This window comes from Schistocerca serialis, chromosome 10 (assembly GCF_023864345.2).
Source record: "Schistocerca serialis cubense isolate TAMUIC-IGC-003099 chromosome 10, iqSchSeri2.2, whole genome shotgun sequence".
Taxonomy (NCBI): domain Eukaryota; kingdom Metazoa; phylum Arthropoda; class Insecta; order Orthoptera; family Acrididae; genus Schistocerca; species Schistocerca serialis.
Genome location: NC_064647.1, coordinates 236,751,421 through 236,776,184, shown reverse-complemented (window position 1 = coordinate 236,776,184; position 24,764 = coordinate 236,751,421).

The following is a 24,764-nucleotide window of genomic DNA, read 5'->3' as shown; positions in this document are numbered from 1 at the left end:
ACGTATCGATGGGTGGCCACCGTGCCATCAAGTAATATCGCACCGATTATTCCGGGACTGGACACTGCACAGCACACAGTGACACACTGAGTGTGAAGACACTTCCAGATCGCGAAGTGCCACTTCTCGTTTCTCCAAGTGCGCAAATTTTCCTTACTGACGAACCTATCCAAATGAAAGTGGGCTTCGTCACTAAGCCAAACATGCATGCGTATACTAATTCCCATCACGCCTCGCGGCTAACCGTGCAGTTCGAACATCCTAATGGAAACCGTTCTGACGTTCTGACGTTTTATTTCATATCTTTCAATGATCGCCAATGTGTGCTTTTAACATGGTCAATATTCCTGGTGTTCCATAAGCTTTGAGTAAGTTTTCGTATGAAAAGTGTAGTTCAGTTAGTGGGGGAAAGCTTTTCTCCATCCACTGGAACGCCATTCCGGCTCACGCTCGCTTCGCGACCACGTACGCAATTGTCAACACGCAACCGTGTCGCATTCTCAGAGGCTCAATGTCTCTTTCTGCTTGCTCGGGAAATTGGCTGCAGGTTGTTGCTATTTTCCTCGCAAGCGCTTACACACGTCCGAGCTAGCAGCTGTGCTGTCAACATTTAGCGTGAGTGCACCTGTGTCCCGTTCTGAAAAACAATCGGCAGCACGACTGCACGCTCACTTGCGTCAGTGCTGCCCTCTTTCAGCCTGCAAGGAAATCACAGTTTTCTAACAAGCACGTACAGTCCTGCGATTACCCGCCGGGTTAGCCGAGAGCGCTAAATGTGCTGCTTCCTGGACTCGGGTAGGTGTGCCAGCCCCAGATCGAATCCGCCCGGCGGGTTAACGACAACAGCCGGTCTGCCGCCCAGCCTCGATGTTGTTTTTAGGCGGTTTTCCACATCCCACCAGGTGAACACCAGGCTGGTTCCCACATCGCGCCTCAGTTCTCAGCACTATGGGAGTTAACATCTGAGGCCATGTGGTGTGCGTACTGTAAGACCTTCGGTACACACACCATCAGATTATTTGACTTGTCGCTCTAACAAAGTAGGTGAGTGTCAGCAGTATGTCTCGTGGTCTTATCGTGGCGTGTTTATCTTCTGCCGTTAGGTCAGACGATAGAAATGCCACTTGCACGCTTAGAGTAGCAGATTGACGATGACCAACTTTAAACAGAGCTTAATTGATTTCCATACACATTTATTAAAATAATAACAAGCATAAAAATAACTTAACTTGGTTCTGGATGGTATTTACAATTGTCAATCTGAAGTTCCTTTGGTCTTGGTACGTTGATCTTATTCTCATATATCTCTGATACTTGACAAAGCGTCTATACATTTCTCTTCATGGCTATGTACAGGAATATGATAATCTTATTAGGCGCAGACTGAAACTTGACCACAGACTAATGCAGACTGATGCAGACTGACTAATCGCAGGTCTGTACACGCGTTATAATACCTCGAGCGTTCAGGTATCACTGCACGAGTGTGATCCATGAGGAGAAAAGGTTCTACGTCAGCAGCAATCTCATTGGCTGCGTTACGTATTAATACGTGGATCGGCGGAAGCAGAATTTGGTCCGTCTCTAAGGCAGCGCCATCTCGTAGTGCGGAGACAGACGAGTGGTGCGCCTGCGCTGTTGTGCTTAGTGGGGCGCGCTCTAGTGGGAAAGTTGTGGACACGCTGACTACGCGGAACTATGTACACAACAGACCATCAGTCCCCTAGAACTTAGAACTGGTTAAACCTAACTAACCTAAGGACATCACACACATCCATGCCCGAGGCAGGATTCGAACCTGCAACCGTAGCGATCGCACGGTTCCAGACTGAAGCGCCTAGAACCGCTCGGCCACCAGCGGCCGACGCGCCTCAGTTACACAGCTTGCAGACATATGAACACATTCGCACTTTCCCGTGGATTACACTAGTTGCAGACAGTTGGCGTACACTCATTCCGTTCCAGGGGGTACGGTTTGGCGGCCAGAAGGGCATCCGGCCGCCCTTTAAACTTGACAAATCCGATTAAGCATGCCAACCGTACGTAACCACGGGAAAACGGCACAAGCGATAGATAGATGTACAGTCCTGGGATTACCCAACAGTGTTCCGTTATCCCCCATGAACGGACCTTGTCCTTCCACGGATAGTCAACTACAGAGAGTGTTTGCTTCAGAAACTTCTGCTTCTTCTTTTTCATCTTCTTCTTCTGATAATCAGTTTAAATCACATCCCTGGTCATTACTATTAACTTTGCTAAAGATGGCAAACACTGAAAATTTGAACTCTTAACAGACTCAGTTGATGAAATTCAAGTTTTGTCACAGATAACGTTGCACTCAAATATACTAAAATTCAAGAGCTGTAGGTAACAGGGAGTCATGTAAGAAATTCACAGAAGCTGTGGAGCTGATCTCATAGAAAACCGTTAAAATTGCAGTTATTGCTTGTATGCGGCATGGCAGAAAGAATACGTATTAAAATTTGTAGATTATTTTGGGGGTCCACAGGGTGTGAAGTTTAGTACACGGAGCCCCTGTCTCTGGCAGCAGAAACGCCTGGCGATGGCGTCAAACTAAGCTTGCATCACAGGATTCTGCGCCAAAGTTCGCCAGATGCGGCAGCTGCCGGTCTCTCGACAACCCACGACTCACTGAGGCTCGAGAAACAACACTTTAGAGAACTTGGTTCCACGGCTACGTATGTTTCCAAGCAGTAGGAGGTCCAGAGGATGCGCTGGCCAGGGAAAGAGTCGGGCGCACTGCCTATTGGGGTCGAAGAGTTACTGCGACAATGGGCAGGCTGAGTAGTGTGGTCCCGAGCTGGTGAGGTCCAGTCGATTCACTGAGGGTCGAGAAACAACACTTTAGAGAACTTGGGTCCACTGCTACGTGGGGTCTGCGCTCCACTCGAACCCAAACACAGGCACTTCCCAATTGAAATCGAGACTCACTTGACCAGACCAAAGTTCTCCAGTCATTTAGCGTCCAACCAATTTGGTGACGAGCACGCCAGAGGCGCTGCAAGCGACATCGTGCTGTGGCAAAGACGCTCGCACGCTTCTACATCTACATCTACATCCATAATCCGCGAGCCACCTGACGGTGTGTGGCGGAGGGTACATTGAGTACCTCTGTCGGTTCTCCCTTTTATTCCAGTCTCGTATTGTTCGTGGAAAGAAGGATTGTCGGTATGCCTCTGTGTGGGCTCTAATCTCTCTGATCCTCATGGTCTCTTCGCGAGATATACGTAGGAGGGAGCAATATACTGCTTCACTCCTCGGTGAAGGTATGTTCTCGAAACTTCAACAAAAGCCCGTACCAAGCTACTGAGCGTCTCTCCTGCAGAGTCTTCCACTCGAGTTTATCTATCATCTCCGTAACGCTTTCGCGATTACTAAATGATCCTCTAACGAAGCACGCTGCTCTCTGTTGGATCTTCTCTACTATCAACCCTATCTGGTACGGATCCCACACTGCTGAGCAGTATTCAAGCAGTTGGCGAACAAGCGTACTGTAACCTATATCCTTTGTTTTCTGATTGCATTTGCTTAGGATTCTTCCAATGAATCTCAGTCTGGCATCTGCTTTACCGACGATTGATTTTATATGGTCATTCCATTTTAAATAACTCCCAGATAATTAATGGAATTAACTGCTTCCAGTTGCTGACCTGCTATATTGTAGCTAAATAATAAGGGATCTTTCTTTCAATGTATTCGCAGCACATTACACTTCTCTACATTGAGACTCAATTGCCATTCCCTGCACCATGCGTCAATTCGCTGCATATCCTCCTGCATTTCAGTACAATTTTCCATTGTTACAACCTCTCGATACACCACAGCATCACCCGCAAAAAGGCTCAGTGAACTTCCGATGTCATCCACAAGGTCATTTATGTATATTGTGAATAGCAAACGGTCCTACGACACTCCCCTGCGGCACACCTGAAATCACTCTTAATTCGGAAGACTTCTCTCCATTGAGAATGACATGCTGCGTTCTGTTATCTAGGAACTCTTCAATCCAATCACACAATTGGTCTGATAGTCCATATGCTCTTACTTTGTTCATTAGACATCTGTGGGGAACTGTATCGAACGCCTTGCGGAAGTCGAGAAACACGGCATCTACCTGTGAACCCGTGTCTGTGGCCCTCTGAGTCTCGTGGACGAATAGCGCGAGCTGGGTTTAACACGATCGTCTTTTTCGAAACCCATGCTGATTCCTACAGAGTAGATTTCTAGTCTCCAGAAAAGTCATTATACACGAAGATAATACGTGTTCCAAAATTCTACAGCTGATCGACGTTAGAGATATAGGTCTATTGTTCTGCACATCTGTTCGACGTCCCTTCTTGAAAACGGAGATGACCTGTGCCCTTTTCGAATCCTTTGGAACGCTACGCTCTTCTAGAGACCTACGGTACACCGCTGCAAGAAGGGGGCCAAGTTCCTTCGCGTACTCTGTGTAAAATCGAACTGGTATCCCATCAGGTCCAGCTGCCTTTCCTCGTTTGAGCGATTTTAATTGTTTCTCTATCACTCCGTCGTCTGTTTCGATATCTACCATTTTGTCATCTGCGCGGCAATCTAGAGAAGGGACTACACTGCAGTCTTCCTCTCTGGCGTCTCTGTTAGCAAAAACGCCTGGGGAAGGCGTCATAGCCGTCACAGCCCCGCCAACAACGAATTTCGCCGCACTCTCCTAACACATACGTTGGTCGCACGCCTGATATTGACTTCTGCGGCTGCATCACGCAGTGTTGCCTGTCTGTCAGTACTGACAGCTCTACGGAGACGCCGCTGCTCTCGGTCGTTACGTGAAGGTTTGCGTTGTCCTTGGTGAGAGGTAAATCCTAAAATTCGGTATTCTCGGCACACTCTTGACTGTGGCTTTCGGAATATTGAGTTCCCTAACAATTTCCGAAATGGGATGTCCCATGCGTCTGGCTCAAACTAGTATTCCTCGTTCAAAGTCTGTTAAGTCCCATCATGCGGCCATAACCGAATCGGAAGCATTTTCGCACGAATCACCTAAGTACAAATGACAATTCCGCTAAAGCACCGCCCTTTTATACCTTTGCTCGCGAGGCTATCATCATCTGTATGTCCGCGTATCGCTACCCCATGACTTTTGTCACCTTGGAGTATTCTGCAATATGGGCGTGTATCAGTTCCCCAAGCAGTCTCGCTTCCAATAACAGTCGAATAACTGGCAACCCCTTTCAGCTACGTTCGGTCTGCGACTGTACCTAACGGGTACTGCTGAGTACGACAGTACGTACAAGCGAAACAGCTGCGTCTTTGCTTGTGGACTCTCACACCGTAGCTACTGGGACAATCCACGGCTCTGTTCAAAAAGATAGTCACGATGTAGTCATAGGGTCAAGTCGCGCGCGTCTGTTTTCATGCGCTACAGCTGACTGGCGGCAGATAATAATCTGTAGCTGTCATTCCGCAGTCAGTCAGTCTACGCGTTGGCTAGAATTGCGAATTAATAAAATAGGCAGAAATATCAGATAAAAGCTGCATGAATAGTTATAATAAGCAGGGTTCTATTGTAACGTCTGTAACTGCTGTACACGACAGAGAATTATCTTGAATAATTATCAGTAAACTCTTCCGGGCTAAGTTGCCGTGGTCGATATGTAGAACTTCTTCTCCCTGACGTTTCGTTCTCAACTACGAAGAACATCTTCCGAGGTGAGTCGACGACTGGCTGCTAGGAGCTGGGGCCGCCGCTTATATAGAGATCGTAGGGGGCGCCACCACACGTCACGTGGCGTCGATGTGCAGCTGTCTCTGGCTATCGTCTGTTCTCTCGATTGCAGGCAGTCGATTGTCACGTGATTGATGCAACGTCGACCGCCATATCTTATCCAATTTTAATCCTTCTTCTTTACGATTAAAATTGTATTGATGTTTGTGGATTTCAATTGCCTCTCTATACATACGTGTATAATAGTGCGACGTCCTCGCTAGCACGCTTGTCTCACCACATTTTATGTCGTGATCTCCATCCTTAAAAACATGTTCCGCTACTGCCGATTTGTCGATATGCCCCAAGCGACAGTTTCTTTTGTGCTCCGTCAACCGTGTACTGATGCTTCTTTTTGTAGTTCCTATGTAAACCCTGCCGCAACTACACGGAATTTTATATACCCCGGGGGTGGCTAGGGGGTGACGAGCATCTTTTGTTGATCCTAGGCATTCACTAATTGTCTTAGTACGTCTAAAAATGGTCTCTACCTGAAACTTGGCTAGTACTTTTCCAATGCGATCCGTGATATTATGGATGAACGGAAGAAATACTTTTCCAGCTGATGGTTGTTGCTGTCTCCTATTTTTAGGCATTTTTCTATTTGGGTGAAGTGCTCGGTTAATCTCGTTTTTCGTGTAACCATTTTTCGCAAAGGCCATTCGTAAATGATGCTCGTCACCCCCAAGCCATCCCAGGGGTATATAAAATTCCGTGTAGTTGCGGCAGGGTTTACATAGGAACTACAAAAAGAAGCATCAACACACGGTTGACGGAGCACAAAAGAAACTGTCGCTTGGGACATATCGATAAATCGGCAGTAGCGGAACATGTTTTTAAGGATGGAGATCACGAAATAAAATTTGGTGAAACAAGCGTGCTAGCGAGGACGTCGCACTATTATACACGTATGTATAGAGAGGCAATTGAAATCCACAAACATCAATACAATTTTAATCGTATAGAAGAAGGATTAAAATTGGATAAGATATGGCGGTCGACGTTGCATCAATCACGTGACAATCGATTGCCTGCAATCGAGAGAACAGACGATAGCCAGAGATAGCTGCACATCGACGCCACGTGACGTGTGGTGGCGCCCCCTACGATCTCTATATAAGCGGCGGCCGCAGCTCCTAGCAGCCAGTCGTCGACTCACCTCGGAAGATGTTCTCCGTAGTTGAGAACAAAATGTCAGGGAGAAGAAGTTCTACAGATCGACCACAGCAACTTAGCCCGGAAGAGTTTACTGATAAAGACGCCGGCCGTGAAAGCTTACATGGAATATCTTGAATAATGTTTGTCCAAATTAAAATGTTCAAATGTGGGTGAAATCTTATGGGACTTAACTGCGAAGGTGATCAGTCCCTAGCCGGCCGGAGTGGCCGAGCGGTTCTAGGCGCTACAGTCTGGAATCGCGCGACCGCTACGGTCGCAGGTTCGAATCCTGCCTCGGGCATGGATGTGTGTGATGTCCTTAGGTTAGTTAGGCTTAAGTAGTTCTACGTTCTAGGGGACTGATGACCTCAGAAGTTAAGTCCCATAGTGCTCAGAGCCATTTGAGCCAATAGCCATCAGTCCCTAAGCTTACACCCTACTTTACCTAAATCATCCTAAGGACAAACACACACACCCATGCCCGAAGGAGGACTCGAACCTCCGCCGGGACTAGCCGCACAGCCCATGACTGCAGCGCCCCAGACCGCTCGGCTAATCCCGCGCGGCGTTTGTTCAAGAAAGAACATCTGAGACCGAAAATACCGTTATGAAATGCAGCAAGTTACGTTGAGAGCGTTACGAGAATGGCAGCAAAATCCCCGAACCAAACAGTCAGCAAAGATATGCGGAAACTGACTCCGTTCGGCAATCACAACACAGGAAGTATTCGCCAGCTAAAAACAGTTAAGAGTTCAACGTGATGATTTACAAATTAACATACGCGATATAGAGAATAATAACTCATACTCTGTCTGTTCCCAGTTCCGTAAATCGAGCGGCAGACATTAAGAGTCCTACTCTGGACGTCATTCAGATCGCTAGACATATAAAGTCCCTCGAACGTCGGAGTACTGTAGCGGCCGTCCACCACCCACAAACAATCACGTATACGGATGAATGGCGCACGTTAGTTCTTCAGAACTCGCCACACAGTCTTCAGAATCGCTCCCCCGAGCTCTTCACTCGCAAAGCCACAGTCTCCACTTGACTCACGTAGTGTTCCGCTACTCTTGGCTTTTGCATTGGCTGAAGACCATCACCACCAAAAATATATCATTCTATATATAATTTATGTCATCTTGACGATTTCCCGGACTAAACTAATATACACTGAAGAGCCAAATAAACTGGTACACTTGCCTACTATCTTGTACGGCCCCCGTGACCACGCAGAACTGTCGCAACACGACGACGTATGGACTCGACGTAGTGCTGGAGAGAACTGACACCATGAACCCTGCAGGGCTGTCCATAAACCCACCAGAGCACGAGGCGGTGGAGACCTCTTCTGAACAGCTCGTTGCAAGGCATCCCAGATACGCTCAATAATGTTCATATCTGGGGAATTTGGTGGCCAGCGGACGTGTTTAAAATCGGAAGAGTGTTAGGGGAGTCACTCTGTAACAATTCTGGACGTGTGAGGTGTCGCATTATCCTGCTGGAATTGCCCAAGTCCGTCGGAATGCGCAATGGATGCAGGTGATCAGACAGGATGCTTAAGTACGTGTCACCTGTCAGAGTCGTATCTAGACATATCAGGGGTCTCATATCACTCCAGCTGCACACGCCCCACACCATTACATAGCCTCCACCAGCTGACACTTGCTGATGGTTCAGCCCTGAAATTTGCAGCAATTGCCGGAAGGGTTGCACTTCTGTCACGCTGAACGATTCTCTTCAGTCGTAAGTCCCGTTCTTGTAGCATCTTTTTTAGGACTCACCGATGACGGAGATTTGTTGTTTTACTGGATTCCTGTTATTCAAGGTACGCTCGTGGAATGGTCGCACAGCAAATCTCCACTTTATCGCAACATCGGAATTGCTGTGTCCCATAGCCTGAGCGCCGACTACAACAACACATTCAGACTCACTTAAATCTTGATAACCTGCAATTATAGCAGCAGTAACTGATCTAACAACTGCGATGGACACTTGCTGTCTTATATAGGAATTGCCTCCCGCTGCGCCGTGTTCTGCCTGTTTACATATCTCTGTACTTAATACGCATGCATATGCGAGTTTCTTTGGCGCTTCAATGTAATTCCCGTAAACAACGGGCCGCTGATCAAGATTGAAGCGAGTTTGAATGTGCTGTTATACTCGGCGCGCTAGCGATGGGACACAGCAGCTCCGAGGTTGCGATTAAGTGGGGTTTTGCTCGTACGACCATTTCACCTAGTGTACCGTGAATATCAGGAATCAAAGACCCTGCGAGAACGGGCCCAACGACGGCTGTACAAAATGTTCAACTTGACAGAAGTGCAACCCTCCCGCAAATTGCCGCAGATTTCAATGCTGGGCCGTCAACAAGTGTCGGTGTGCGAACCATTCAACGATACGTTATCGATGTGGGCTTCCGCAGCCGAAGAACACTTGTGTACCGTTGATGACTGCACGACACAAAGGTTTACAAGAAAAAAAAAAAATGGTTCAAATCGCTCTGAGCACTATGGGACTTAACATCTGCGGTCATCAGTCTCCTAGAACTTAGAACTACTTAAACCTAACTAACCTAAGGACATGACACACATCCATGCCCGAGGCAGGATTCGAACCTGCGACCGTAGCGGTCGCGCGGTTTCAGACTGTAGCGCCTTTAACCGCTTGGCCACCACGGCCGGCGGACGTGTATCGATATAGAATCCATGGATCCTGCATGTCAGCAGGGAACTGTTCAAGCTGGTGGAAGCTCTGCAAAGGTGTGAGGCGAGTGCATGTGGAGTGATACGGGACCCCTGAAACGTGAACATACGACTCCGTCAGGTGACTCGTACATAAGCATCCTGTCTGATCACCTGCAGACATTCATGTCCATTGTGCATTCCGACGGACTTGGGCAATTCCAGCAGGAGAACGCGACACCCCACACGTCCAGAATTGCTACAGAGTGGGTCCAGGAACACTCTTCTGGGTTTAAACACTTCCGCTGGCCACCACACTCCCCCGACATGAACATCATTGAGCATACCTGGGATGCCTTGCAACGTGCTGTTCAGAAGACGTCTCCACCACCATCGAATCCATGCCACGTCGTGTTGCGACACTTCTGCGTGCTCGTTGGGGCCCTACACGATATTAGGCAGGTGTACCAGTTTCTTTGGCTGTTGGGCGTAGATGTCTTCTGCGTAGACGGCTGGTATAACATAGCTCCACAAATCTACCAGCGAATTGTAGAATCGATGAGACAGTGAATCGGTGATATATTGCGTTACAAAGATCGACCAGCAATCTAGTAAGCAGGCTGTGATAATGTTTTAGCTCGGCAGTGTATTTCGTAACAGCATCAACTGATTGTCGTCAGCGAGATGAAACTGGTACTAGAAGCTTCTAACAGCAGTTCCTCTCTCCGTCTGGTCCATATTTTGTATTGGTTATCTGTTTTATAGTATAGGCTGATGTATTTTAGCACATACCTCTAATACTGCAGTACTTATTTCGGGAAATTTAATTCATATTTCTATTATTTCACTGCATAAATGCGTGCATAATTTGCTTATTTTTAGTGCATATCTTTGCTGCTGCTAGTACGGCATTTACATCTTCAATCGGCAAACCACAATGAAGCACATGGTAGAGGATACTTCCTACTGTGCCGCTTATTATGACGTCTTTCTTTACGATTTGCGTGTGTGGTGGGGGATGGATGATCGGTTCACTGTAGCTAATCTGATCTTGTGTTCATGGTGTCTACGGGAGCGATACGTAGGTGGCTGTAGTCTATTTGTAGACTCCTGACTTAATGCTGATTCTTCGAACTTTGTTTGTGGGCTTTCTGCAGATTGTTGGTGTCTGTTTTTAACCATCTACCAGCTAAGGTTTTTGCAGTGTTTCCCTGATACTATGAACCAAAAAAAAAAAAAACTATAACCATGGGTGCTGCCCTTTTTTGTGTGTGTCTAATGTCCTGCGTTAGTCCCCTCCAGTATTAGCCCCAAAGACTTGAGCAATATTCTAGGATGTGTTGTAAGGCGCCTCCTTTGTAGAGGGGTTCCACTTTTCCAGCAACTTGCCAATGGCTTCAGCCTGGCACTTGCTTAACGTACGACTCAGAATTAATCTACTTAATATTTCCACAAATTTTGTTACCCTGGTATTTGTATGATTTGAGTGATTCCATTTGTGATCTTATTGACCACTGACATTGTCCACCATGTCGGTAATACGCGCTTGAACAAAAGGGTGCCTACGCGTTTCCCTGGAGCAGGCTTTGAAATTACGTCTGCTTTTGCTGAGGACTCTCCATCCAAGGAGGCATGTTGCGTCTTTCCCAGAAATAAAAGCTCGATCCAGTCGCAAATTTATACTGATATCCCTTACGATCGGACTTTAGTCAATAAGTGTTGGTGTGGAAATCAGTCAGATCTCTGCCTGACTGCCGTATCCAAGGCTTTACGTGTAATTCTACCTCTACATCTGCATGGCTACTCTGCAGATAACACTTAAGTGCTGGGCAGAGGGTTCATCGAACCACCTTCTGAATATTTTTCTGTTATTCCACTCTCGAACAGAGTGCAGGAAAAGCGAACACCTGTTTCTTGCTGTGCGAGTCCTGATTCTCCTTACTTTATTATGTTGATCGTTTTTCCCTATGTAAGTCGGCGTCAACAAAATGTTTTCTTATTCGGAGAGCGAAGTTGCCGATTGAAATTTCGTGACAAATTCCTGTCGCAGCGAGAAACGCATTTGTTTTAATGATGTCCACCCCAAATCCTGTATCATATTCTATTCCTTGAAAATACAAAATGTGCTGCTCTTCTTTGAACTTTCTCGATGTACTCCGTAAATCCTATCTGGTAATAATGCCAGACCGCGCAGCAGTATTCCAAAAGAGGACCGACAAGCGTAGTGTAGGCAGTCTCCTTAGAGGATCTGCTCTGTCTTCTAAGTGTTCTGCGAATAAAACGCAGTCTCTGGTTAGCCTTCCCCCCAACATTCTGTATGAGATCTTTCCATTCTAAATGGTTCGAAATTATATATCCTAATATGCAGCTGAATTTTACTTATTTGACTGATTTAGCGTGTAACCGAAGTTTAACGGATTCCTTTTATCACTCATGTGGATCGTCTCACACTTTAGGGTCAACTGCCAATTTTCGCACCATACAGATATCTTTTGTAAATCGTTTTGCAATTTTGCTTTGATTTTCTGATGACTTTAGTAGAAGATAAACGTCAGCGCCATCTACAAACACAGACGGCTGCTTAGATTGTCTCCTAGATCGTTTATATAGATAAGGAGCTACAGCGGGGGGGGGGAGGGGGGGGGCAATAGCGCTACCTTGGGGAACGCCAGAAATTACTTCTGTTTTAACCGATTACTTGCCGTCAGTTACTACGAACTGTGACCTCTCTGACAGGAAATCACGAATCCAGTCGCATAACTGGGACGATATTCCATGTTGTTGTTGTTGTGGTCTTCAGTCCTGAGACTGGTTTGATGCAGCTCTCCATGCTACACTATCCCGTGCAAGCTTCTTCATCTCCCAGTACCTACTGCAACCTACATCCTTCTGAATCTGCTTAGTGTATTCATCTCTTGGTCTCCCTCTACGATTTTTACCCTCCATGCTGCCCTTCAATACTAAATCGAGCCCTTGATGCCTCAGAACATGTCCTACCAACCGATCACTTCTTCTAGTCAAGTTGTGCCACAAACTTCTCTTCTCCCCAATCCTATTCAATACCTCCTCATTAGTTATGTAATATACCCATCTAATCTTCAGCATTCTTCTGTAGCACCACATTTCGAAAGCTTCTATTCTCTTCTTGTCCAAACTATTTATCGTCCATGTTTCACTTCCATACATGGCTACACTCCATATAAATATTTTCAGAAACGACTTCCTGACACTTAAATCTATACTCGATGTTAACAAATTTCTCTTCTTCAGAAACGCTTTCCTTGCCATTGCCAGTCTACATTTTATATCCTCTCTACTTCGACCATCATCAGTTATTTTGCTCCCCAAATAGCAAAATTCCTTTACTACTTTAAGTGTCTCATTTCCTAATCTAATTCCCTCAGCATCACCCGACTTGATTCGACTACATTCCATTATCCTCGTTTTGCTTTTGTTGATGTTCATCTTATATCCTCCTTTCAAGACACTATTCATTCCGTTCAACTGCTCTTCCAAGTCCTTTGCTGTGTCTGACAGAATTTCAATGTCATCGGCGAACCTCAAATTTTTTTTATTTCTTCTCAATGGATTTTAATACCAACTCCGAATTTTTCTTTTGTTTGCTTCACTGCTTGCTCATTATACAGATTGAATAACATCGGGGAGAGGCTGCAACCCTGTCTCACTCCCTTCCCAACCACTGCTTCCCTGCATCACGTTTTCCAATATTTCTACGGAATCCAACCTGATCTTCCCCGAGGTCGGCTTCTACCAGTTTTTCCATTCGTCTGTAAATAATTCGCGTTAGTATTTTGCAGCCGTGACTTATTAAAGTGATAGTTCGGTAATTTTCGCATCTGTCAACACCATAAGCACGCTTAATTTGGCTACAGGCCCCTTGTGACGAAAGGTGGCAGAAGCCTTCGGCAAATCTACAAATACGGAATCATTTGGAAACCCTTTGTCGATAACGCTCCAGACTTCGTGTGAGTGACAAACTAGTTGTGTTTCGCAGGGACGATGTTTTCTAGATTGGTGTTGACTATGTTAATTTGACAGTTATCTTCGAGATATTTCGTAATGTTGGAACATAATAGATGTTCAAAAATCCTGCAGCATATCGCAGTTCGTGATATGGACTTGTAATTTAGTTTGATATTATTGTACTGTATGTTAACTGGGGACCTAAAAACGACGGAGAGGCTCCATCCCCGCCGCAGCTGCAGTGGTCCACAACCCCACGACCACTACCGCAGTCCACTTCACCCCTCCGCCGTCCCACACCAAACCCAGGGTTATTGTGCGGTTGGGTCCCCAGGGAACGTCTCACCCCAGACGAGTGCAACCCCTATGTTTGCGTGGTACAGTACTGGTGGTGTACGCGTATGTGGAGAACTTGTTCGCCGACATAGTGTGAGGCGGAATAAGGGAAACCAGCCCGCATTCGCTGAGGCAGATGGAAAACCGCCTAAAAACCATTCGCAGACTGGCCAGTTCACCGGGGTGTGCGGACATTTGCCACGCCGGACATTTGCCACGATTGTACCTGCTCCGAAGGGTTGGATCCCTTGTCTCCCCGTAGCCGGCCGCTGGTGGCCGAGCGTTTCTAGGCGCTACAGTCTGAAACCGCGCGACCACTACGCTCGCAGGTTCGAATCCTGCCTCGGGCATGGATGTGTGTGTTGTCCTTAGGTTAGTTAGGTTTCAGTAGTTCTAAGTTCTAGGGGACTTATGGCCTCAGCAGTTGAGTCCCATAGTGCTCAGAGCCATTTGAACCTTGTCTCCCCATCCCCCTCCTCCTCCTCGCTTACTGAGCCTTTCCACTGGTTGTCTTAACACAGGACCAGAATCTCTTTGGATTTTCCGCCACATGTCTAGAGAGAGTTTCGTTGTGGAAACTATTAAATGCATCTCGCATGGAAATCCGCACCAAATTTCGAGCCACAGTTAAACTTCGCCAATCTTGGAGATTTTGCGCTCGTCCAAATTATACGTTCCTTTTTCGGTGCTCCTGCAGCAGCTTTCTGCCGTGTTTTGTGTACCATGGGGGATCAGTTCCGTCTGATATTAATTTATTTGGTATGAATCTCTCGAGTGCTGTTGATACTATTTCTTTGAACTTAAGCCACATATAGTCTTCACTTACATAGTTTGGAAGGATTGGAGACTGCCTCTTAGAAAGGCGTCAACTGAATTTTTAGTTTGTTTTATAAATATATAAATTTCGCGTTTAGTTTTGGTGAATTTCTTTGTTACGGAATTGAGTCTCGCTACGACTGTGTGTTCACTAATCCCTGTAGCCGCCGTGATGCTCAAGATTATTTGTGGCTAAGAGGTCAAGTGTGTTTTCGTAAGCATTTACAATTTGAATGGCCTTGTGAACTAATTGTTCAAAATAATTTTATAAAAAGCATTTACAACGATTATGGAAGTTGGTTTCTATCTACAGTAGCGTCTGAAAATGTATTTTTGTCAACATACGGAAGGTAGATTGAAGTCACTGCCAACTATAACTGTATGAGTAGCGTACCTATTGGCGATGTAACTCGAGTTTTCTTTGAAATGTTCAGCAACTGTTTCATCTGAGACCACGGGTTGGTAAAAGGAGCCAGTTATTAATTTATACCGGTTGTCGAATATAACATCTGTCCATACTAAGTCACAGTAACTATCTGCTTCAGTGTCGCTTGTGAGCTGGAACACACACTATATTATTTTTCCTTAAGTTGTGCTTTTGTTTCTGTTGTACTGGAGATCATTACAAATACGGCTTTTCCCTCCAAAACCTAGGATGCTTTGTCTGTGACCCTGTAAATACCAGAGCTAAACAATGTAGAACAACAACGTATGTTACAAGCATAGCATTCTATATTACTTAATTTCCTCATTTCTAACATTTTAAAATTGTACGTCGACTTTAGATGACATGTCAATCATAGATGTTCTTATCTCTGTTTATGAACATACTTTCAGTCATGTTTTGAACATTGCCCCGCTACACTTTATTAACTAATGTTTCACCGCAAGGGATATCGGATTTTAGAGAGTAAATTGATATGGAGTATGTCGTTCTTCTTTTCAAACATTCACATACCCATTTCTTCTTTCCTTATCGTCTCTTGGGCATGCAGTTGTGGCAATTAAAGTAGCCACAAATGCAGTGATCAAAAAGAAATGATTAGCGTACATTCGCATTCTCTTTACATCGTTCCTTTCTTGTTGCTCCCATGCCGATGGACTTTTTCTATCGCAATCAGTAAGCGTGAAAGGAAGCTACCGTACAGACAGAGGGATCTATATTTATACTTGGCAGAACTAATTACATACTGACATGATCGTCGGAATTGCTTTCGTTTCCCAAAAGTTATAAATATTTCGATTTCGGAAAAGAAACTCTGTATCTCGCCAAGATGTCGAAGAAGAGGGTCCCGTATGTACTGGTTGTATCGAGTAAGATGTGGAGACGGCGATTTGAAAGTGGACAGAAGAAGTACGAGGGAGGGCGTCCCTTACCTGAGGGATCGCTACCTGGCGAAGGGGCAGGTGTGGCAAATTTCCGGCGTGGCAAATATCCGGCATTCGTTCACCGGACATCGACACAAATCCGTCGGGCGGATTCGCGTCGGGGACCAGGCGCTCCTTCCCTCCCGGAAACCCGTGCGTCAAGCCGTCGGCACACGGACCGTGCTGTCGAACGTAAACGTTGAGCGTGCCAAGTTCAACGTGCTGCTGAACGCTCAGGAATGATGCGGCTTGTGCATATGGTACGTGGGCCCCAACGCACTCCAGCGGCAGTTGAGCGATGTTTCTAGTTCGTAAATCAAACTGTTTACTCAACGGGCGCGCGTAAAATTCGCACGTTAGCTCTATTAAAACTCACATTTCCTCCATCGTCCACTAAAAGGAATGTACCATGTCCAATCAATAAGGACAGAGACATATAAAAGTTCCATTACAAACAGTGCGGTACAAATTTGGAACACTTCTCCGCATCAGATAAACACTATTTCATCATTCCCACATTTTATTAAAACCGCAAAGTCAGTCTTACTTGATCACTGTCCCTACCCAGTAGCAGAATCTTTGCAACATCTGAATTACGAAGCGTAAAAGAAATAGGAGCAAAATATCTTTATGGTTCAAATGGCTCTGAGCACTATGCGACTTAACTTCTGAGGTCATCAGTCGCCTAGAACTTAGAACTACTTAAACCTAACTAACCTAAGGACATCACACACATCCATGTCCGAGGCAGGATTCGAACCTGCGACCGTAGCGGTCACGCGGTTCCAGACTGAAGCGCCTAGAACCGCTCGGCCACACCGGCCGGCAAATATCTTTATGGAAGCAGCGCAAGCTGTCCTGTAGATTAAGCCAATCGAACAAAGTCACCCCTCAAAAAAAGGTGAACTTATATTTACATAACATCAAATATCATAGTATATACTTATATTAAACTAATAATAAAGTATCAGAACCTAATAAAAACGCTAATGATACGAAATAAAGTAGAGGAGTGTCAAGCCGCGAACCACCGCCCCAACTAACAACTAAATACGAGACAGTTACACTACTCATTACGCTAAACCAACAACACACAGACACATCTCGCAAGTAATCCAAGTATGTTATCCGTTGCAGAAAACATCGTAGATACGTTACTAATTGAAATTTAATTATAACAAATTGTACAAGAACAATGCATTTTGGGTGGATCATCCTTGTGTCAATGCCTTCAAATAGCCTACTCTCACAAGACGCAAGTTACAATAATCCTTTTGCCACGAATATGATGTTTGTCGTTATTTTACTGGAGCTAATCACAGAGTTAACAACGGGTTTTCCAACGATTCTGAATTTGCTGATGCTCAGAAACGGCATATATACTAGGGTGGCCATTTCATTTTCATTGAAAAAGGGGACATTTAAAATAAATTAGAGAAAAACCTGGGACAATGAAGAAAAAAAACGGGACATAAATAGTGTATTGACTAAATTTAATACACGAACAAGTTTACCTTTACAGCGTGCACTCAGATGATCCCAAATCACTTTTTACAATTATTCTGCAACACTATCATCGTACTTTTCACTTTTATGTACTTTATCATGAAGTGCATTTTCGTTTGAAATTGTATCATAAGAGTCAGTACACGATACACCATTAAAGTGTGTTTTGACAATGAGCAAGGCCCTCACTGTTTAAACTTTCATTCTGTTTTTTTTTTTCATCTGACCACAAAGAGCTCACTAACGAAAACCCGCGTTCCATAGCAGCATTTGACCCAGGAATTGCCAGACAAAGCTCTACCAAATGAATCATGTTTTTCATGTTAACGTTTTTACTTTTGAAATAAGCAGATACTTTACACCACGTTGCACTAACACTTTGTCTCCTACTTCACTTTTTATGGGGTGCTGTCCACACGAAAATTCATAGAACAGTTCGTCTTCATCGACAGGAAAATTTGGTACAATACTTTTAACAAAAACACAACAGTCCTGAATATTATTTCTCTGTAGCTGCTCCTTTTCAGTATTAACCCAGTCACATGCTTTAAAAGGTGTGAGAAATGGTAAACACCATTCTTTAATATTTAAAATTACTTGCGATTTTTGACAGTTCGGTACGTGTTTGGGGTATACTGAAAGTCATCACACGCCTCCTAGTGCTAAATAATTGCGCAGTTAATAGCTAGTCAAACAACAAGTAATGTAAAATACTCTAGCCAAGCGGAATCATAAAAAAAGGGGACATTTGAGCGTCCCCAAAAAAACTTTCGGGACAGCGGGACATTTTGGTAAAAAACGGGACGAATGGACACCCTAATATATATATATATAAGCTTGAAACGATGCCAATATGGCGCCTCACAACTCTGTGCCGAAGGGAGACGGCGTGCGTGTGACGTAGGTGGCATTGCGCCATCTCATTGGTCAACGCTCAGAATATCTGACATGCCAGATATTGCTCCGCACCTTCGGAAAGACTCACGAACGTGCTATTCCACGCTATGACGTCAGAAACTCGGCACGCTCGACGCTCAACGTTCAGATGCACGGTCCGTGTGCCGACGGCTTTAGACCACACGGCCAACATGGCGGATTTAGTGGATTACTTCTGTTGCCTATACCTAACGCGTAACTTGCCTTTGGAAAACGTAGAGACACATTGTATGACGAAGTGTGCCGAGCGAACAATGCAACGGGAGGTCTTTGTTTCAGAGCGGCCCAGCTGAAGTACGAGAAGACGGGTGGCTACGCCACCGGCGAAGGCGACCGTTACGAGGAGCGCTGCTTGGCCCTGCTGTTTCTGAGGGGCGTCCGGGAGGGCCTGCAGTTCGCCCTCTCGGCCAACGACGCCGCCGGCGGCAAGTTTGACGACGCCATCCTCTGCTGGAGCAGCAACCAAAGCCCCGGCGCGTGTACTCTGCTGGCGCAACTGAAGCACAAGACGTCCGCTAAGCAGACAACAGTTACCAAGGAGAGCCTCATGCGCCCGAAGGGGAACAAGAAGGGCGGTAAAGATTTCTCTATAGAGGCGTACCACGAATCTTACAAGAAAATCAGGAACTCTTTAGAGGCTGGCAGTTACGCACTTGTATTGTCTACAAATCTCGACCTGGACGAAGACGCACGGCATATGTTTGTGGAACACGAGGCGGAATCAATTCCTGGGTTGCAACTTCTTCAAGCGGGCGGTTCTTCCTACAGACTTAGAGCAGGCAATAAGGATGTCAGGAGTGTAGTGCACGATGACGAGCAACTTCTGCAAAACTTTTACTTTTTCTTTCGTCAGAGCAACGCTACAACAATAGAGAGCTACATTTATGAAGAGTTGAAACAGTTGCTCGGCGCCGGTGAAAGCTCCTGCGTACGTATGTGTGGAGATTTATGCAGAAGCGTAAGGGAGTGGATGAACGCGGAGAGCGTTTGTCTCACCGCCGACTGGAAAAACTGGCACAATATTGTTGGGGCGTACATTAGGAATGAGGTGACAACGTGCAACAGCGTAGTGACTCGAATAAAGTACGACTGTATAGGACCTCTTGAGGCGCACATCCTGGGTTCGAATCCAGCTTGGATCAGGCCAGCGGGCGAGGAAGTGTCGTCGCTCTCCGCAACCAAAGTTCATCAAATAATCTGCGGTGAACCACACGTTGTGGTCAGCACGACGCGTCTGAGAGAGTTGGAAGAAAAAATTCTTTGTTGCTGGGGCCTGTTCTGCCGATGGCTGGTAAGTTTCAGTCTTGTGGTGTCCGTACTGTAAGACCTTCGGTACACACACCATCAGATTATTTGACTTGTCGCTCTAACAAAGTAGGCGAGTGTCAGCAATATGTCTCGTGGTCTTATCGTGGCGTGTTTATCTTCTGCCGTTAGGTCAGACGATAGAAATGCCACTTGCACGCTTAGAGTAGCACATTGACGGTGACCAACTTTAAACAGAACTTGATTAATTTTCACACATTTATTAAAATAATAAGCATAAAAATTACTTAACTTGGTTCTGGATGCTATTTACAATTGACAATCTGAAGTTCCTTTGGTATTGGCTCGTTAATCTTATTCCCACATATCTCTGATACTTGACAAAAGTGTCTATACATTTATCTTCATGACTGTGTATAGTAATATGGTAATCTTATTAGGCACAGACTGAAACTAGACTATAGACTGGTACAGGCTAATGCAGACTCGTACAGACTGGTGAAGACAAATGCAGACTGACTAATCGGAGGTCTGTACACTCGTTATAATACCTCGAGCGTTCAGGTATCACTGCACGAGTGTGATCCCCGAGGAGAAAATGTTCTACGTTAGCAGCAATCTCATTGGCTGCGTTACATATTAATACGCGGATCGGTGGAAGCAGAATTTGGTCCGTCTCTAAGGCAGCGCCATCTCGTAGTGCAGAGACGGACGAGCGCTGTGCCTGCGCTGTTGTGCTTAGCGGGGCGCGCTCTAGTGGGAAAGTTGTGTACGCGCTGACTACGCAGAACTATGTACACAAGTCTAGCTTGCATTTATGACTACTCAGTTAAATAGAGTCACGTAAATGGAAAGTGTTGCACCGCGAGGCACCAGTCTCGGGTTTCTCGAGCTTTGTGGAGATATTCATCACTTAATGGGCACTACATGATTAAGTGTCAGTGTCATGTCTGGGCCCCACAGGCAAGAATACAGCCTCGTATTCTTCGTGCCGCGGAAGCCATCCGCCTCTGAATGTCGACTTGAGGAATTCTTGTCTTGCGCGAAACATGTACCGTGTCTGTACGTGGAGAGGGCTGTCTCCCCATCGCTTCCCACATGTGATGCGTGTGTTACAAACCAGGCTACTCAGCAAAAAAAAAAAAAAAAAAAAAAAAAAAAAAAAAAAAAAAAAAAAAAAAAAAAAAAAAAAAAAGGCTCTGAGCACTATGGAACTTAATTGCAGTGGTCATGTGGTCATCAGTCGCCTAAAACTTAGAACTGCTTAAACCTAACTAACCTAAGGAAATCACACACATCCATGCCCGAGGGAGGATTCGAACCTGCGACCGTAGCAGTCACGCGGTTCCACACTGTAGCGCCTAGAACCGCACGGCCACTCCGGCCAGCGGTACTCAGCAGACCAGTCGAGTATCCGTACACTCCTCGAGCATTTTGGTCTCTCATTATCCTGCTGGAATATGCTATTTTGTATACTACTGACTGACAAGAGAGTTTTTTTTTAAATACATTATTGATACAACACAAGATATTAATACAATTGAAAACAAGTATTATGATACAACATTATGTTATACACACTAACCCACCACCTTATTTAATTATTATTACACAGGGTGGCGCAGCGGAACGGGAAATTTTGAACGTTACAGTTGGCAGCACTGTAACGCCGGCAGAAGTTCGAAACTTTGCACAATTGATGTGAACGCATTGCCATTTAGTAATCATGGAGAATTGGACTGGTGCGGAATGTGCAGTAGCTTTGAGAGCATTTTACAGAAACGGTGATAGTGCGACTGCCGCGCAGAGAACATTTCGACAGCATTACCAGCTTGGACGTCATGGGCGTGTCCCATCTGCGCATGCAATTACAACGTGGGTGCGTAATTTTGAAGAAACAGGATCTGTCTTGAAAAAGAAACCTCCAGGTGGCATTCCAATGGTACGTACCCCAGAGAACATTGCAGCTGCTTGAGCTGCAATTGAGAGAAGTCCTCGCCGCTCCGTTCGACAGCACGTATCTTCGCTAGGGATTAAGCGACGAAGCTTACAAAGAATACTGCACGAATTAGACTTCCATCCCTATAAGTTGCAGGTTGTTCAACTCTTACATGAACGAGACCCAGCGTCACGTATGGAGTTTAGTAGCCAGATATTGGCTAAAATCAACGAGGACGCGAATTTCCATTTCCACCTGAACAAACAGAATTTTTGTTACTGGGCGCAGGACAATCCTTGTGAGTTTCACCAGCGACCTCTACATAGCGCCAAGGTCACAATATGGTGTGCTGTATCATGTCATAGTGTTGTCGGCCCTTATTTTTTTGAACGTGAGGATGGTAGTGCAGTGACGGTAACATCCGCTCGATATGTTGAAATGCTTCAAACATTCTTTACACCGAGACTGTACGAGCTTAATCTTAACGTCGAAAACATGTGGTTTCAGCAGGACGGAGCCACGTCACACACTGCTCGACAATCGATGGCAGCAGTTCGTCAATTGTTTGGAAGACGCATTATTTCACGTAACGGTGGCATTGCATGGCCTGCGAGATCCCCTGATCTTAGTGTGTGCGACTTCTTCCTGTGGGGATATCTCGAAGGCAAGGTGTACCGTACACGTCCTGCAACAATCCATGAACTGAAGGAGAACATTGAAAACGAAATCACTGCCATTCCCCAAGATTTGCTACACCGCGCATTCCAGAGTTTTCATAACAGGCTGTGAACGCCGAATGGGAGCACATCTTTCCGATGTCATCTTTAAAAAGTAAGCCGGCCGGTGTGGCCGTGCGGTTCTAAGCGCGTCAGTTTGGAACCGCGTGACCGCTACGGTCGCAGGTTCGAATCCTGCCTCGGGCATAGATGTGTGTGATGTCCTTAGGTTAGTTAGGTTTAAGTAGTTCTAAGTTCTAGGGGACTGATGACCTCAGTAGTTAAGTCCCATAGTGCTCCGAGCCATTTGAACCATTTTTTTTTACAAAGTAAAGAGACACTTTTGGACATTTTGATTGTAAAGACGTACTGAATAATGGCATACTGAATACATTCACATTCGTTAATAAATTACTAGTTTTGTGAATTTATTCATGGAAATGACGTTATTTCGAAATTTCCCGTTTCCCTGCGCCACCCTGTACATAACAAAGCAGCTTATACTAATTGGTTAATGATGGCACTTGCAATGGACAGGGTTAATCTAACTGTTTGACTACACTGGGTTATTCTAACACTATCTACCCTGCAGCGTTGCAGGTGTGCCAGATGATGTACAAACCTACTATTAAGGCCTGCTCACAGAGCTAATCCCAGTGAGCGAGCCCCCGGCATTGGGCTGGCCATCTACTTTAAAATCGCTGCAGTCCCTACCTATGTTAGTAATGTTAAGAGTTTACCATTCGTGCGACATTCTGGCTATAATTCAGCCTCCCCGTCAACAATTACCGCATCAGTCCTGTTGACACATCCAGCACCCCCCGCTGCGTGACTGCACGGGATGGAGCGGTATGGGCATCAAGAATCAACCAGTTATTCTACAGGCACGCTGACATGGATCTGACAGTCAGCAGTTGAACCGAGTTTCATCTTCAAAGACCACAAGATGCAATTCTGTGTGCTAGCTGAGTCTGGATCCACACGTTGAAAGATTTTGTTGCTTGTAGTCTAGTGTGAGTTTTTAAAGTGCCATACCACCCAGTTTCCGGTAATCTCTTCCCGATAGTTCATGGTGACACTCTGCTTGTAATCTCTGCCTCGATTTCAGCTGTTGTCAACCATCTGCTCGTCAGTCAGGCAAACAATCGTACAGGGTGGCCCACTGGTCGTGACCGGGCCAAGTATCTCACGAAATAAGCGTCAAACGAAGAAACTACAAAGAACGAAACTTGTCTAGCTTGAAGGGGGAAACCAGATGGCGCTATGGTTGGCCCGCTAGATCGCGCTGCCATAGGTCAAACGGATATCACCTGCGTTTTCTTAAATAGAAACCCCCATCCACGATATTTCGACTGGGGCTCTCCGCCTAAGTACTTCTGATCTTTTAGCTAGTTTTGACGTGGTGTCTCTTTTTACAAAGGTCCCTCTTGCAGACTCCTTGGCACCGATTGGCAATACGTTTCAGATGGGAATCACTGCTTTGTTTCGCCACGCTCTCTCCTCAACATATTTTATGTTCAACCAAGAATATTTTGAACAGATCGACGGCGTCGCCATGGGTAGCCCCTGGTCTCCCTTGGTGGCCAAGCTTTTGATGGAGGATTTTGAGGAGAGAGCACTTGAATGAGCAGCCCTCAAACCAACTGTTTTTTGGAGGTACGTGGATGACACTTTCGTAGTGTGGCCTCATGGAGAAGAAAAATTAATGGAGGTTTTAGATCACCTCAACTCCATTCATGAGAACATTCGGTTTACCATGGAATTCGAGACAAATGGTTGCCTCCCTTTCTTGGATCTGCTAGTTAGACGGAAGAGTGACGGTTCTCTGGGGCATTCGGTTTATCGGAAGCCCACACATACTGATTTGTATTTAAATTCGTTCAGCTGTCATCACCCATCGCAAACAATGAGTGTACTTAAAACACTTGTACGCAGAGCTGATGTAGTGTCAGATGCAGATAGTTTGCCTGAAGAGCTTGCCCACCTGAAGAGGGTTTTCAAAGAGAATGGATATTCCACCCGGCAAATTAGCAAGGCACTTGCAATTAAGCCAAAGAAACAGGGAGTGGAGAAAGAAGAGAGCACTCCTACTACAGCTTTAGCTTTTCTTCCCTTTGTTGGCAACATTTCCTTCAAAATTGCAAGAATCCTCCACGGTTTCGAAGTGAAAGTAATTTTCCGTCCACCATCGAAGATTTCCGACCTGCTGGGATCAGTGAAAGACGATCTGGTATTGCGGAAGGCGGGAATTTATAAAACACCTTGTCAGTGTGGCATGTCATATATAGGACAAACAT